Source organism: Camelus ferus, chromosome 9 (genome assembly GCF_009834535.1).
Source record: "Camelus ferus isolate YT-003-E chromosome 9, BCGSAC_Cfer_1.0, whole genome shotgun sequence".
NCBI classification, from domain to species: domain Eukaryota; kingdom Metazoa; phylum Chordata; class Mammalia; order Artiodactyla; family Camelidae; genus Camelus; species Camelus ferus.
Genome location: NC_045704.1, coordinates 44,817,353 through 44,834,957, shown reverse-complemented (window position 1 = coordinate 44,834,957; position 17,605 = coordinate 44,817,353). Strand labels below are relative to the sequence as shown.

General features: G+C 42.2%; 1 protein-coding gene and 1 long non-coding RNA gene across 2 annotated transcripts in view; one reads left to right on the top strand and one right to left on the bottom strand.

Annotated features, from left to right (window-relative positions):
• The window catches only part of CDH3 (cadherin 3), an 86,926-nt gene extending 71,303 nt beyond the window's left edge, over nucleotides 1–15,623 (bottom strand). The window contains exon 1 of the mRNA XM_032486616.1: nucleotides 15,483–15,623. The gene's annotated coding sequence lies outside the window, so the exon portion shown is untranslated. The remainder of the gene's footprint in view (nucleotides 1–15,482) is intronic.
• LOC116665788 lies at nucleotides 7,897–13,279 on the top strand. The gene is made up of 3 exons (XR_004322474.1): nucleotides 7,897–8,827; nucleotides 12,464–12,559; nucleotides 12,991–13,279. It is a non-coding gene; the product is annotated as an uncharacterized LOC116665788 (long non-coding RNA).
• Nucleotides 15,624–17,605: the final 1,982 nt, after the last annotated feature.

Genomic DNA, 17,605 nt, shown 5'->3' with positions numbered 1-17,605 from the left:
TGTTTAAACCCACTCATAAGGCTGCTGTGAGGACATAAAGGTGCCTGGGAAATCCACACAAAGGGTCAAGCATATGTAGGTTTGCTATTGCTGTTATTATTATTGTTATCAACCTTTGCCTTGAATTAAAGTATGAGGAAATTATAAACTCCCAAGTGCTGGGTGTTTTTACTGAAGTCAAGAGCATGAGATCTTAAACAGAGGGATCTTTGGTGAAGGATGGTCAGGGTGAAACAGCAAACAACGGAAAATAAGGGTTTGTGGGAAAGGGTATAAATAAGAAGCAAAATGCTTCCAAGGTGGACCAGCCCTATTCCTGAACTTGTCTGATTCTGGGACTCACTTGGACAGTTTAAAAAAATATACAGACTCTCATCAGTGGGTCTGAAGTGGGGCCCTGGGATCTGTATTTTTAACAGATGCTCTAGGTTATTCTTATGATTAGGCAAGATTTGGAAACAGTAGATTCTGAGGAAAGTGGAAGAGCATGGACTTGCTCCTTGGGCTGTTTGGGAGGAGTCAGGTAACTCCATGTGGAAAGAGTCATCATCATTTACTAAGCATCACCTAGGTGCCAAGTACCAAGCTCAGCACGTTCCTACAATAGTCATTCAACTGTCACAGCAATCCTAAGAGACAGAGATCGTTGTCCTAGTTTCACAGATGGGCAAACTGAGGCTCAGAGAGTTAAAAGACTCTCCTGAGATCAAGTATAGCAAGATATCCAGGTGTCTCCGATTTCAAAAGTCTTAGGAACTACCCTAAACAGACTGGTCAGAACACTCGGCTCCATCCATGACGACAGGTTATCCATTATGCATGTAAGTCCACTTTGCTCATCGCTTTATAGTTTTCAGAGCACTTCTAAAAAATAGCTTTATTGGGGTATAATTTACCTACCATAAAATTCATCCACTTTAAGCAATGGTTTTTAATATATTCACAGAGTTGTGTAACCATCACCATGTTCAATTTAGGACATTTCCAACACCCCAAAAAGAAACCTTGTGTCCATTTACAGTCACTCTCCACCCTACCTCCCTCCAACCCCTGGCAACCACTCACCTACTTTCTGTCTCTATGGAGTTGCCTATTCTGGACGTTTCACATCAATGCAGTCGTAAAATATGCAGCCTTTTGTGTCTGTCTTCTCTCATTTAACATAATGTTTTCATCCATTGTGTAGCATGTGTCAGTACTTCACTCCTTTTTATGGCCAAATAATATTTCATTATATAGTTTGCCACATTTTATCTATTCATTCATCAGTTGATGGACACTTGGGTTGTTTCTATTCTTTGGCTACTTTGAATAATGCTGCTATGAACATTTGTGTATAAGGTTTTCTGTGGACAAATGTTTTCATTTCTCTTGAGTATACACGTGGGAATGGAATTACTAGGTCATATGGTAATTCTATATTTAATCATTAGAGGAACTGGGAGAGTTCCTCACCAGCACTGTATGAGGGCTTCTTCCAGAACACTTGTACAAATACAAACAAGCCCATAGAGAGGGATCTTTACTCATGTCTTCCTGACGAAGACACTAAGGGGCAGAGGCAGGACGTGACTTCTCACAAGACACCCAGCTTGAGGGCTGGGCTCCAACCCTGGGCCTGCCCTCCTTCCTTCAGGAAACTTGACTATCAGGCCAAAACAGTCGGTGTTAGGGCTTTGAGAGGTGATGGGGTGATGGGCAGAGAGAAGGACTCTACAGGTACAAAGCCTTGGAATGGAGATGGAAACTTCTGGTTTTAGGGATGGAGACATCAGAGCCACTTCTGTTTTTATTTTATGAGGTGACAACTGGAGCCAGATTCTGACTAATTAATGATGATCAAAGTGCTCTGATGAGATGGTGTGCTCTGCAAACACTAGCAATGAATCACTCATGGCTGGCTCTTCTCATCTGGAGGATAGGAGGCTGCCCAGGAGTAAAAGAAAGGCCCTCATCTCCCCCTCAGCTCTTACAAGCCCAAGCCCCTCCTGCAGGATGCAGTCTCTCAATCCAGAAAATGGGACCAGATGTGAACTCTCACCCTTTTTGCTCGTAGGCCAGGACCTGGCAGAGAGAGGCTGGCGATCTGAGTCCTGTTCCCATCAAGGCAGCACGTACTTAAGCTGCTTCCATCAAACAATAATTAATAATAGTAACACCAACAGAGAGTTCAGAAGTCAGCAAACATTTCACATAAGAGACCAGATGGTAGATATTTCAGGCTTTGCAGGCCAAATAGTCTCTATCACACTAGTCAACTCTGCCATTGTAGTGTGAAAGCAGCAGAGACAATACATAAATGAATGAATGCAGCTGTCCAGGGACACTTTCCGTGTGGACACTAAAATTTGACTTCTGTGTAATTTTCAAGTGTTATAAAATATTCTTCTTTTGATTTTTGCCATACCACTTAAGAACATAAAAACCATTCTTAGCTATATAAAAACTATATAAAACTGGACTATATAAAAACAGGTGTTGCCTCAAAATGTTAAACATAATAACTATTTGACCCAGCAATTCCACTTCTCAGCATATACCTAAAAGACATAAAAACGTAAGTCCACACAACATGTGTACATCAAAGTATACAACTATTCAAAACAGCCAAAAAGTAGGAGAAAAACATAAATATCCATCAACTGATGAATGGATAAACAAAATATGGTACATCCATTCAAGGGAATATTGTTCAGCCATAAAAAGGGATGAAAACTTCATATATGCTACAATATGGATGAGCCATGAAAACACGCTAAGTGAAGGAAGCCAGACAAAGATGGCACATTGTATGATTCCACGGATGTGAAATGTCTATGGAGACAAAAAGCAGAGGAGTTGTTACCTGGGGCCGAGGGGCTGAAGGGACTGGGGGATGATGACTAAAGGGTTCTCTGGAGCATGATGAAAACATTCCAAAATTGATCATGACTGTTGCACAGCTCTGTGAATATACTAAAATCCACTGAAGTGTACACTTTCAGTGGGTGAGTTGTGTGGCATCTGAATTATATTTCAATAAAGCTGTAAAAAAGGAACCGCAGGAGGGGTGCCATAGTTTGCTGGCCCCTGACATGGCACACAGCTGTTTAGTTTCTCATAAAGCACCTTTCCTTGTGTTGTCACAACCAGCCACCTCTTTACCACAAAGCACCGTTCCTCATGTTGTCACAACCAGCCGCCCTTTGTCACAATTACCCCCTTTAATGGCTGAGAAAGCCAAGGCTCAGAGAAAGGACTGACTTGCTCGAGGACACAGGTAACCAGTGGTGAGGTGTAAGAGGAACCCGGGTCTTCAGACTCCCTGTCCAGTGCTCACTGCAGCACTGGCTTTCTCAGAATTACGTTAAGAGACCAGGCAAGCCACTCCTCAAAAAGCCCCAGGGGAGAGGAGATGACAGGAGGGGACCTCTCCCTAGACCTGTCCCTCTCTAGACCTGTTCTTCCCTGCTGTGCCTCCACCCAGCCATTCCCAATGCCAGCTTCCTCCTCTCCGCCCGGTGCTCCTCCCTGTCCTCTTCGCTCCTTCCCTTCCCAGAACCACTGAGCAAGGCTGTCCCTGCCCACATCTTACTCAGGGTGCAGGGAGGGAGGGAGGAGGGAGAAGGACAGGGCGGCTTCTCCATAAATTCAGTCCACAGGACATATCTGGAAGAGGGCTCCGAAAGGGTGAGAAACGGGTCTAAGGTCACACAGCTGATATCTGACCTTTGATTTCCTCAATATTTTTGAGAATGAAGAGAGAGAGGGTTTGGGGCTAGGGTAGGGTCTGAGGTGAGCCCAGCTGCATCCCATTCCTGATTTTTTTCCACACAATGCCTCCCCCTACAACTTCCTTCTACTTTCATATCTTCAAAGGCACCAACCTCTACAAGAGGGCTTGGATAGAGTATCCTGTTTTTAAAATATTAATAGTAGAAAAATCAGAAAATACAGATAAAGGATCACCTTGGTCTCACTCCTTGGATATGAACATGGAGGTGACCACGGGGACAATTCTGGGTGGTTTTGGAGCCAGCTGCCTGGGTTCAAATCCTGGCTTCATCACTTAACCACCTATGGGACCTCCAGCAGCTCATTTCACCTCTCCAAAACTCAGTTTCTTCACCTGTAATGTGGCAATTATAATGGCACCTACTCAAAGAGTTGTGTGACAATTAAATGAGGCCATAAGAAGCACTACAAACAGTGCATGGCCTGTAGTAAGCACGCAATACATCGCTGCATTTTCCCAATGTTTTCTTTCATATATATTTTTTCCTACAAAAAAGAGATCATTCCACAAATGAACTTATTTACAAAACAGAAACAGACTCACAGACATAGAAGACAAACTTATGGTTACCAGTGGGGGAAGGGAGTGGGAAGGGATAAATTGGGAGTTCGAGATTTGCAGATACTATTATATATAAAATAGATAAACAACAAGTTTCTACTGTACAGCACAAGGAACTATTCAGTATCTTGTAGTAACTTATGGTGAAAAAGAGTATGAAAAGGAATATATGTAAATGTATGACTGAAGCATTATGCTGTACACCAGATATTGACACAACACTGTAAACTGACTATATCCTTCAATTTAAAAAAAAAAGAGAGATCATTCCATATCCACCATTTTATAACATGGATCTCTCCCCTCCTCTTAACTGAATTATTAACATCTTTCCATACATAGCCTTAGAAATCCTTCTATAGAACATCTTAACATAGCACATGTAGTATTCCAGCCCCTGAAGTGGGACATTTGGGTGTGATTCCCCACCTCCCAAACTCTTTTCTCCTTGTCTTTGACCAATTACTGCTACAAGAAAAATTCCTAGGGAATTTGCCGAGTCAAAGGGTATGCAGGTGCTTAGGGCCTCCGGCACGTAACTGTCAACCTGCACCTCAGGAAAGTTTACAACTAGTCTCACTTTCACCAACTTGGAAAAGTCCCCGTGCTCTCCAATGCCTTGTCTCCTCTTATCATCTAGAAATATCATTTCCAACTTGACCTAGGAGAAGTACTATTTGCTGTCTTATTCTGATTTTGCTATCCAAGCTCTTCCTAAAGGAACTCAGTTTAGGCATCTGCTCAGACCTATGATTCCCTGGGTGGCCCTGGACTGGTCACCAACCTCTCTGAACCCCAAGTCTCAGTTATAATCCCCAAACAAAACCTGGATTTCTTAAATGAGATAATACATGTAAAAATGCAACCCCAGGCCACGTTCTCATTATGTGAAACATGGCTGGAGGGATTTCAGAAACAAGGATGGTATCTCAGGAGAGCCCTGTAGGTAAGTGGTGCACATGGGGAAACTTAGGCCCAGGAGGGGGAAGTCTTCCCAGGAAGAAAAGTCAGAAATATCTAACAGAAAAATGGATGAAGAACATGAATAGGCCATTTAGAGGGGAAATCTAAATGTGTGCTAGTATGCAAAAGAGGTGTTCAAACTTACTAGTTATCAGGGAAATGCAAGTCAAACAATGAGGAGATACCACTTCACAGACTAGCAAACATCAGAAAGCTGGTTAGCACCAAGTGTCAGTAGGGTGTGGGGAAATGGGGCTCTCATGCACCAGTGCTGAGTATAGACCAAGACCCTGAAACCCAGCAATCCCACTCCTAGGCAAACATCCCACGGACCCTCCCACACAGCCCAGGATGTTCACTGTAGCTGTTGTCTGGGGTACCTGGGAGCAGGAGATAAACTGAATGCCCCTCACTGGAAACAGATATGCAAAATATGGTGAAAGTACACTATGGAATAATTAAGCAGCTTTCAAAACAATGAAACAGACCAAAGTCAACAAACAAAACCTGTGGACCAAATCTGACATGTCACCTGTTTTTTTTAACAGCTTGGCTCATGAGCTGAGAATGATTTTTACATTTTTAAATGGTGGGGGGGGAGAGAATATGTTATGACACATGAAAATCAGATAAACATTTATTCTCTCACACCGCTCCTGTGTGTCAGGAATTCAAGAATGGCTTGACAAAGAGGTTCTGGCTTGGGATCTGTCCTGAGGTTGCAGTTAAGATGTTGCTAGGGCTGTAGTCATCTGAAGGTTTGACTCGGGCAGGAGAAACATTCAAAATGGTTCACTTACACAGCTTGCAGTTAGTACTAATTGTTGACAGGAGGCCTCAGTTCCTCTTAGACCACTCCATAGGGCTGCTTGAGTGTCCTCACAACATGGCAGCTAACTTCCCCTAGGGTGAGTGATCCATGAGACTGCAAAGAGGATGTTGCAATGTCTTTTATCAGCTAGCTTTGGAATTCGCACATTCTTATCCTTGCAATATCCTATTTGTTGAGTAGTGTCAGCTCATTCAATGCAAGAGGGGACTGCTCAAAGATGTGAATACCAGGAGATCCACTGGGAGCCATCTTGGAGGCTGGCTACTACAGTAAGAAACAGAACGTGATCTATAGCAGGATCTCTTTTAATTAAAAAATTAAATTCACATTCACATGAAACAACACCACACATTTGTCAAAGTAACATACAAACTCAAAGGTACTTATTGAACAGAGTCAGGGAGGAGGGTAATAGGAGTGGAGGAAATAGATAAAAAGAAATGAATGAATGAGTGAATTAATAAACCCAGGGAAAAGTCTTACATAAACCAACTATGAGAGTGGGCTGTGAATTGAGATGATTAATTCAACTCTCTTTACTTAAGATCCCACCCCATCCCCCCCAACAAAGGGAAAGAGACTGAGAAAACAGTTTCCTTGTCCAAGATCACAAGAACCCAGTCTCCCTAATCAAATCCTGCTCTCTCTGGCTGACACGCCTCATTCAATTTATGGTTGACCTGCAAGGTCTTCAGAGAGCTTCAGTTCCTGGCTAAGTAGAGAAGATTTTTGCCTACGGGAAGGGGTGTGGGGACAAGCAAAACAAGCTTGGGAGGAAAAGACCTAGTTATTACTGAAATAGTGGTGCTGGAAGATTGCTCACCCATCCTGCCGGGGTTCTTCCTTCTCTGGAGATAAAGGGCTCTCAGAGCACAGAGCCCTGTGCACACCCCCAGGTCTAGCCTGTTGGTGGTAGGAGAATCAAAACTCTCATTTCTTTAAAAATACATCCTCTGAAATGTGACAATGAATATATGTATGTTCATGTATAACTAAAAAATTGTGCTCTACACTGGAATTTGACACAACATTGTAAAATGACTATAACTCAATAAAAAAAGTTAAAAAAAAATAAAAATACATCCTCTGGCTCTCAGCCTTGTGATTTCTTTGATTTCTTTTAATCTTCATAAGCTCACCATGCAAGAACTGTTATTTCAAGATGCCCAGAGAAGTGAGTTGAATAGACTGTTTTTAACTGCTTTACCTCCCTGTAAAGTCATTCAATCACTTATTCATTTCTTCAGCAAATACTTATTGAACATCTCCTATGTGCCAGTACTGGGGGTAGAGCATTGAACAAAATAGGTGAAGCCCCTGCCCTCATGAGGGATAGGAGTAGTGGAAACAGACATTAGACAGTAAACAAAAAAATGTGACATATAAATTAAAATAGGTTAAAGAGAGAAAAGTTATGTTATCAGGGAAGTCTTGTATTTGAACCGAGACCTGAAGGGTAAGTAGGAGCCAGACCAGTGAAGAGCAGTTCTGGAGAATAAACAGCAGGTATAAAGGCCCTGAGGTAGGAATAAACTTGTGTTTGTGGTGATTAGGGCAGCAAGCAGGGCCCAGATCAGATAGGTCCTTGTAGCTATTTGTCAAAAGATTTGGGGCTTTATTCTGATTGTCAGGTGGAACTGACTCCATTATCAGCTATATGGCTTCTGAGCTTCAGTTTACCTATCTATAAAGTAGAGTTAACAATAATTCATTCATTGTGGTAGGCAGCCTCTAAAGTGCCCCCAAGAATTGTGCACCCTGGTATTCGCATCCCATGAATGTGGGCTGACTCACTTTTAATCAATGTATTGTGGCAGAAGTGATGGTGTAACTGTTTCCTCTTCCAGCTGTAACAAATCACCAGAAACCTAGTGGCTTAAAACAGCACAGATCTATTCAATATATTGCAGTCCTGGAGGTCAGACATCTAAATGGGTCTCGTTGGGCAAATCATGGTGTTGGCAGGGCTCTCTTTCTTTTGGAGACTCCAGGGGAGAATCTGTTTCCTTGTCTTTTCTGGCTTCCTGAGGACACCTGCATCCCACAGCTCATGGTCCCCTCCTCATAACTTCAAAGTGCATCACTCCAACCTCTGTTTCCACTGTCACCTCTCCTTTTTTGTCACCTACAGTCCTGCTTCCCTCTTTCCTTTTTAAGGACCCTGTAATTTCATTGGGCTTATGTGGAAAACACAGGATAACATCCCCCATCTCAAAATCCTTAACTTACTCACATCTGCCTTGGTCTTGTAAGGTTAACACAGATTCTAGGGATTAAGACATACACCTCTTTCGAGGGCCATAATTTTGTCTGCCCAGATGGTACATCATTTTTGCAATTAGGTAATAAAAGACTGTGGCTTTTGTCTTGAGTGTTTTTGTTCCCTCACTTCTTTCTCTTTTTTCTTTCCTTCTTTCTTTCCTCTTTCTTATCACTTTGGGGGAATCCAGCTGTCATGACATAAGGCAGCCCTGTGCAGAGGCCCATGTGACTAGGAACTGAAGCTACCGGCGAATAGCCACTGAAGAGCTGAGGTCTGCCAACAATGTTTGGGAGATTGGAAGAGGATTCACAGCCCCAGCCAAGCCTTGAGATGGCTACAGCTCTGGCCAACAGCTTAACTGCAGCCACGTGGGGAACCTGAGCTTGAACCACCCAGCCAAGCAGCTGCTGGAATCCTGAACCTCTGAGAGCAGGTGAGAGAATAAATGTTTGTGGTTTACAGTGTTAAGTTTTGGGGCAATCTGTAATGCAGTAATAGGTAACAAGTAGATTCATTCATTTGTTCAGCAAACATGTATTAACTATGTGCCGAGTTGTTTGAGGTGCTAGAAACACAATAGTGAATAAAGCAGAGAGAAATCCCTGCTCTTAGGAAGTTTACATACTCCTGGGGGAGGCAGATAGCACACATAATAAGTCAGTAAGTCATATGCTATGTCAGAAGGTGACAAATGCTGTGGGAAAAAGTAGGGCAGGGTAAGGGAGACTGGCTAGTCAAGGAGGGCTTTGCTGAAAAGGTGCTTTTGAACAAACACTTGAAGGAGGGGAGGGAGGGAGATCACACTCTTCGTGGGGAAGCATATTCCAGGTAGAGGGATCAGCAAGTGTAAAGGTCTTGTGGCAGGACCGTGCCCAGCCTTTCAAAAAGGCAGCTGGCAGGTCAGTGTGGCTGGAGTGGAATGTACAGAGGGCAGAGTGGCAGCAGGTGATTAGAGGGATGAGGTGAGGATGAAAGTAGATGATGCATAATCTTTTTGAACCTAGTAGTTGCTCAATAAAGCTTTTTTTCTTTAAGAAATTATTTTGTTTTTTAAAATTTTGTGAAATAATCTCATATGCACACACAAAAAGGAAAAATAACATAATGAATACCCATTTAACCACGACCCACTCTAATAAATAAAACTCAACAGCTATGGTTGAAGTTTCCTATGTACCTCCTGCTATTCCAACCCTCTGCCCCAAACATTATCCACTGAATATAATGTTGATCATTCCTATACATGACTTTATATTTTTACTCTATATGCACGTAAACAATCCCTGGCACCACTTTCAGGATTCAGATATATCTATCTGGTAAAGGATTAATATTCAGAATATATAGAGAACTCCTAAAATTCAACAACAAAACCAACCTGATTCAAAAATGGACAAAAGAACTCGAAGAGACATTTTTCCAAAGAAGAGATACTAATTGCAAATAGCACATGAAAATATACTCAACATCACCGATCATTAAGGAAATGCAAATCAAAACTACAACAAGATACCATATCACACCCATTAGGATGGCTACTATCAAAAGAATAGAAGACAAGAAGTGTTGGTGAGGATGCAGAGAAACTGGAACCCATGTGCACTGTTGGTAGGAATGTAAAATGGTACAGCAGCTGTGGAAAGTAGTATAGCGGTTCCTCAAAAACTTAAAAATTGACTAAACGTAGGACCCAGCAATTCCACTCCTGGGAATGCACTCCAAAGAACTGAAAGCAAGGACTCGAAGAGATACTTGTGAAACCATGTCCACAGCAGCACTATTCACAAACAGCTAAAACATGGAAGCAACCCAAGTGTCTGACTGATGAATGGATTAGTAAAATGCAGCATATGCATACCATGGAGTATTACTCGACCTTAAAAAGGAAGGAAATCCTATGCTACAACATAGATGAAACTTGAAGATATTATGCTAACTGAAATAAGCCAGTCACAGAAAGATAAATACTATATGATTCCACTTATATGAAACATTTAGAATAGTCAAAATCATAAAAACAGAAAGTATAGGTGATTGCCTGGTGTTATAGGGATGAAAGATGGTGATGGCTGCACACAATATGAATACATTTAATACCACTCAACTAAAGACTTAAAAATGGCTAAGATGGTAAATATTGTGTTATGTGTATTTTACAACAATAAAGAGAAAAAAGCAAATCTATCATATATTATATAAACTATTTGCTTTTTTTACTCAACATGTTATTTCTGAGATTTTTCCAGTGTGCTCTGAGGCTCTAATTCATTCTTTTCCACTGCTGTATAATGTTCCATTGCATTTAATATATTACAATTTATTAACATAATAAAATGTTTTAAAATAATAATCATGCCATTATCACACCCAACAAAATTATCAGTAGTTTTTTTAGTATTATCTAATACTCAGTCCACATTAAAATTTCCCCAACTGTCTCAAAAGTGCCTTTTTACAATTAGTTTATTCAAGTCAAGATTCAAACAAGGACTATCCAATGGATTTGGCCCTTATGTCTTTTAAATCTCTTTTATTCTAAAACAGTCTTTCTTCTCCCTCCACCCATACCACAGATTTCTTGGAGAAACTGGGCTATTTGTCTTACATACTGGATTTATCTGGTTGCTTCCTGTAATGTCTTGATCAGATTGTTTTTCAGTGGGGAGAGAAAGGGAAGGACAGAAGACTGTCATGTCACATGGAGCCCAGTGATCAAATTTAGTGTCACCAACAGAGTACAAGCCTATGCGATGGGCCCCCTGATACGGTGTAATAGGAAATAGATAACATGACCTATGCAGTATTTAACCAAAAGTGACTTTCTTGAATTTAATCATGAAGAATAGGACAAATTCAGGTTTTGGAAACTTCTACAAGACAACTTGCCCAGACTCTTCAAAAATGTCATGAAAGAAAAAATGAAGTAAACATCGATCAGGTCCTGGATCACAAACAAATCTACAGCTGTACAGGAAAGAACAAGAACAACTGGGGAAATTTAAATATGGAATAGTATATAATTAAACTGTATTTAAATACATCAGTGTTGAGTGTCTTAGATGTCATAATGGCATTGTGGCTGCAGGGGAGAATGTCCTTGTTCTTAGGAGAGGCAAGCTGAAGTATTTAGGGATAAAGTGTTAGGATATCTGCAAGTGCTCTCAAATGGTTAAGTGAAAATAAAAATAAAAATAAAATAAGTGTAAACATAATCTGGCAAAGTGTACTGACAATTAGTGAATCCAGGGGGAAGGTATAGCTCAAATGGTAGAGCGCATGCTTAGTATGCATGAGGACCTGGGTTCAATCCCCAGCACCTCCTCTAAAAATAAATAAATAAACCTAATTACCCCCCACGCCCACCCTAAAAAAAACAGAACTTAAAAAAAAAAAAGGACAATTAGTGAATCCAGATGAAAGGTATATGAAGGTTTGTTGATTGCACAGTTTTAAAATGTTTCTGTTGGTTTGAAATTAAAAGACCCTTTGAGTGCAGGAGCCATGGGTGGAGGTCCGGAGAGTCAGTATCTCATCATTTCGATGCTGCGAAATTCCAGAAATTCCAGCATCGTTTAAAGGAGAGAAGGAAAATGAAGAGAGGAAGGCTGGCAGCAGGCTCGCCTGGTGCAAGCTCTGCAGCCTCCCGGGCGCCCTCTGCGGTGCGTCACTGCCCCCTGGTGGCCACAGGCCTGAATGCGGCGCCCAGGGCCGGGAGATCAGGATGGCTGAGTTTGAACAAACTGGATAAGGATGTTAGATTAAAAAACAAAACAGAGCATTCCTTGAAAGTAGCTGTATTTTTGAGAATCTACATCAGTGGTTCTCAAAAGTGTGGTCCCTGGACTATAAATGTCAGCATCATCTGGGAACTTTTTAGAACTGCAAATGCTCTAGGATCAGATCTGCTGAAACAGAAAAATAGCAGGCTAGGACACAAAAGTCTGTGTTTTAACAGTGCTTTAAGAGATTCTGATGCATGCCAGTTCAATTTTGAAAACCACTGTACTACACAATGACCAAATCTCCTACTAATTCAGTGATAATTAAAAACAAATGTCTATTTCCCTAGCCACAACCTCAACTTGTATTTGAGAAATAACAGCAAGAAGAGCCTGGAGAATGCCTGGTATGGGGACAGTTTTCCCACCCAACATCGCTCCTTGAGGTAATAGCCTCTAGTATGAACTAGAGGCATCCAGATGGGGTTGGCAATGTTAAGGGTAGGCTCCCTTAGCCTCTCCACCCCTCCAACATCAAAGTATGTGGTGAAATTAGAAAATAAACTCAAAAGTGGAAAAGGACCAAAAACGTTGTCCCTGACAGCTGATGTGGCCTGGCTGGAGGTGGGAATGGGTGGGCATGGAGGAAAGGGTTCCTGCAGCTTGTGTGGGACTCCTCCTAACTGAGCACCTTTGAGCTCTCAGGAAGGGGGTGCTTTATTGGCTCCTGCCCCTCTCTCTGTCCTTTGTCTTTCTCTCCCCATCCCTTTCTACTGTCCTCTCATTGTCTGCACACTAGTTTCTGGACAATTTCTTCTCACCTATATTCCAATTCATTAATTCCAGCTCCAGCTTTTTACTCCTCACCTTTTTACAGCTCCTGCATCTCCAGCTGCTGACTCATCAACATGAAGGACACAGAGGTCACACCTCCTTGCAAGCTTCAAAGGACATCAGGTTCTCTCGTTCCCTCAGTAGCAGAAGGTGGGGACCCTGGCCCATTGTCCTCTGGTTTAAGCCAGGGTCATGGATGCACCTTCACCCCTCCATTGACCCCTCAAAAAGAGAGTCAAATTGCCCACTGTGATTCCTCAACTGGGTGGGAGAACTCCAGAGCAGGTCTCATAAATCCAGCTGCATTTGTGGGTGCTGAGGGGGCCCCTCGAATGTTCTTCTCCACCTTTTGAATTAACAAAATATTTTTTGTTTTATTCATGACCTAGTTAGATACCTGTGGGGTTTTAGTTTTTACCATTCTTCCAATGTTTACTCTTTAAAGGTAAAATGTCTTTTTTCTTTGGCTGCTTTTGATGTTTTCTAGTTCTAGAAATGTTTTTCAGTCCTTTTAGAATGATGTCCCTAGGAATGACCATCTGTCCCTCTGGGAGAGGAGGCACCCAGAATGTTCGGTTTACCTCAGTGAGTTTCCTTTCTCTCTGGTATCTTGGATCCTCAAGTCCAGAGCTACCTTGGTAGCTCTCCAATGCCTTCAAGCTTATATATTTGTATTTTATCCAGCTTCTAGCTATTTCTACAGGAGCGTTAGTTTACTACAAGCTACTCTGTTATATCTAGCAATGGAAGTATCACTGACCTGGGTTTTAAGTCCGTACATTTAAAGACCTTTTTATAACACTTTATACAATTAATTATTTAATTTATCCACATTTTACTACTTTCTCTGGGCTTTATTCTTTCTTGTATCTCTAACCATCCACCTGGGATCATTTTCCTTTTGTATGAAATAGAGCGTATAGAATTTCCTTTAGTTAAGGTCTGCTCGTGATGAAATTCCTGTTTTTAGCTGTATAAAAGATACATTCTTGAAAGATCTTTTCTATATACAGAGTTCTAGATTGACACATATTTTAAGCACAATGAAGATTTCATAGCTCATTCATATGAATTCCAGGGATGCTCTTGGAAAGTCAGCTGTTACTACTTGAAGTCTATTGATCTTTTTCTCCCAATTGCTTTTAAAATTTTATTTTCCTTTTATATACTATTCCTTCACCATGATGTATCTTTTGTGGACTTATTTTTATTTATCCTCTGAGTTTCGTTGGGTTTCTTAAATCTATAGCTTGGTATGTCTTTCTTATAGCTTTCTCTATATTTTCCTTCTGGGAATCTGATTAAATTTACGTTGGGTTTCCTACACAATGATTTAATGTTTTACACTTTATCTTCTATACTTTCCATCTCATTGTCTGCACACTAGTTTCTGGGCAATTTCTTCTCACTTATATTCCAATTCATTAATTCTCTCTTCTTTTATGTTTAATTTGCTGTTAAACACATAGCTATTGTTTTTAAAATTATATCTTTTTTTAAGTTCTATTTCTTTTCAAATCTGCTGTCAGTTTTTTAAGCTTTGTTTTTGTAGATATTTTCAACCTTGTCTTTTATCTCTTTTAAAATACTAAGAATTGCTATTTTATACTCTTTCTCTGATAATTCCAATATATGAAATGTTTGTGTCTGTATTTATTGTCTATTATTCCTGCATGTTCTCTTTCATAATGTCTTACTTCCTTATGTATCTGGTTATCTTTGAGAATATGCTGGAAGTTATTTTTTTTTAAAAAGGAAGTATGTGTGAATACCCTGAGGTATGAAATGATAACACCATTCTCTAAGGATCATTTTTGTTTGCTTTTGCCAGGTACTGGGGCCCACCACTAGATCAATGTTATAGAGTCTGAAGGCTGAGGATCTCTACATCTCCAAGTCAACCTGAATTTGGGAGCACATCTATGCCAGGGCTTATCTCCAGTTCAACATTTTCTTGAGGGTGTCTTCACTTGGGGTCTCAGTTCAAATGTGGGGTGATTATTTAGGCTCACAGCTTTCAGGACTTTTACACTTATACGCCTTATATTGCAAGTCTACCAGCCTCACAGCTGGGTTTCACAGGGGTTTCTTTCCACCAGCAAATGCCTTCAAGCAAAAGCAGCTTTGAGCACTAGGATTATTACTTAGTCTCTTGCTTCTCCTAGCGTTTAATCCCTAATTCTTCACTCTCTTGCTAGCTCTTTGGAATGCTTTTCTTTTTTCAACATTTCATCCAGCTTACGTCATTTTCCATAGAAGAGTTGGCCCTAGTTACGTAGACCACAATTACCATGAATGTAACCCTTCACTCAAGACTTCGTTACTCCCCCTCCAGCCTACCTGCACAGGACCTTTCCTCTCACTAGGAATGGAGCAGGCAGGAGGAGAGAGGAAGAGATGGTGTTTCTGTTTTTACGAGCTTGTTTCGGGGGGAGTAGAAACCTACAGCTCCTCAGGTTAAGCCACGGTTTTGTTTTGTTTTGTTTTGTTTTTCCAGAGAGAGGAGATATTGTTATCTTAAGTTTCTCCACTTACCTAGACCACCTCATATGATTCACCGTATCCCCAAACTGTCCAGTAGGTCTCGTGATGGGAGATGGCAGTTTCCAGCCACTGGGCAGAGTGCAGGAAGAGGGGAGCGGTCCTGGCCTGGGCTGTGCTAGCCGTGGGGCCGGGGTGCTTGGTGGTGGCTACGGGAGGAGGGCAGCTTGGCCCCAGAAGCAGGGTGCTGCGCAAAAGTCGCGCGCCCAAGGTCTTGCCTCCTCTGCATTTGCTCAGAAAAGAGCGAACACCAAGCGATGCGTACACGCCTGCGCAGACCGAAACTGAGCGCGCAAGGCACCAGAGCCTCGTTCTCCCTGGAGCGCCCGCGTCGGCAGTGGAAGACGTCAAGCCGGAAGCGGAAGTGCGTTACCGCCAAGGCTTTCGGGAAATGTAGTCTCCAGCCCTGCCGTGCTCGGATGCACAATACTTGGAGGACTGCACTGCCTGCCCAGCGCTCGTACAGTATCGGGGGACGCAAGTGGGCTTCCTGTGATACCTCTTCAAAAGGCACACCCAGATCTTCCTGTTAAGTCTAAAATTGGTATAAACGTTCTAATCTGTGTGGTGTCACCATTTAAAAAGGCTTTCTCATCTCCACCACACCGCTGTCCGATCCTCTAGGAGCCCTTAACCTGAGTAATGCAATTTTGTGCTTACTTAGAGTTATTAAAATTCAGTCTAGACCAGTTTAAAACTCTAAATTCATACCTTCTTAGATGCCCGCATGCCCTGCCCGCATCTGCTGTGTCAGGCCTGCTGGTCCCGAGGCTGGCGGCTTCCTCACAGGGAGATGCGCAGGGGTCTGGGGCCTATGTGCAGCTTCACCCCAGCTCACTGTATTCATTCCTAGAGGGGTGGCCTCGTTCAGTCCTCAGCTCCAACCCCTCTCCAGGTGGGTCACCCCCTAGTTTGGTGGGACAGACCCTGGGACACAGCACTATGCCTCCTGCCCACTCTGCTTTCTTTCCTACAGGGAACTCAGGGACACGATAAATCTATGTCCCTCAAGCACAGTCCCAGCTTCCCATCTGGTTAGCTCCCCCTTGAGAATGAGCTCAACGTCCCGGTTTAGCCGACCAATTATAAATATCTGGTCACTCTACCCAAGATCTATTGAAATCCTTTCTTGTGATCTGTGGCGGCAAAGAAATCGGACAGAGCCGTCCTGTCCTTTTCTTCCTAGGCACAACACAAAGGCAGACGCTCAGAGGACTTCACACTCTGCACCTAGAGGCTATTCCAACAGCACACCCCTCCCTTCAGAAATCTCCAGTTACAGGCACTTGTCTGCGTTAGATTCCTCCCCACCTCCTTACCACCGAATACACACTCTTCAGGGGCACACGGTAAGCTATCGCAAGAACTCTGGGTAGTGGGCCTGTGGGTTTGCTGGGGCTGAAGACACCAAGCTCCAGCGATTTCAGATGCCTCTAATACCTCCAGTCATTCTCTTGGTACCTGAGTCCCGCAGTCCCGTGGGGAGAGGCAGGGGCCTCACCCTAGGACCACAGGTACCCTCTCCTCTGGATCTGACCCTGTTGCATGGTTAAGTGTCATGGGGCCTGTGCGACTCCCACACTTCCGAGTGCATGCAGTAGGACAGAGTGCCCAGTTCTTGTGGTACCTTTTAGAAGGTAGGGCAATATGATGCTTTGTTTTCATCTTTGGGGCTTTATCAGCAACGCTAAACAAACAAAAATTCCCTGCCAAAACCCTGTGACAACTCTTAACTTTTGAAAATGAGTATTAAAATTCAAGAACAATTAGTAATTGCTAGTTTCTTAATGCACATAGTGAAATAAAAACCCCACTAATTATTACAACTATACTTGTCTGGTCATAGCAGAATAAAACACCATCTATATATCAGGTTCAAATTTCTTGGTTCCTTTATCCATTAAAATGCCCCCCAAAAAGTATTTTTCCAAAATTAATAGGGCTTTCACTGCAATTAGCAAAAATTAGTTCTCTCCTTCCACCAACTCCTGCCAATAATCACTTATGTTCCTCATATACAGGAAGCCTTCTGCTCCCCTGCCATTCCTTTCTTTTTAATTGTTCCCTCAAATGGCATTTATGGAGAATGGGAATGCTTTGCTTGATTTGACAGTGCC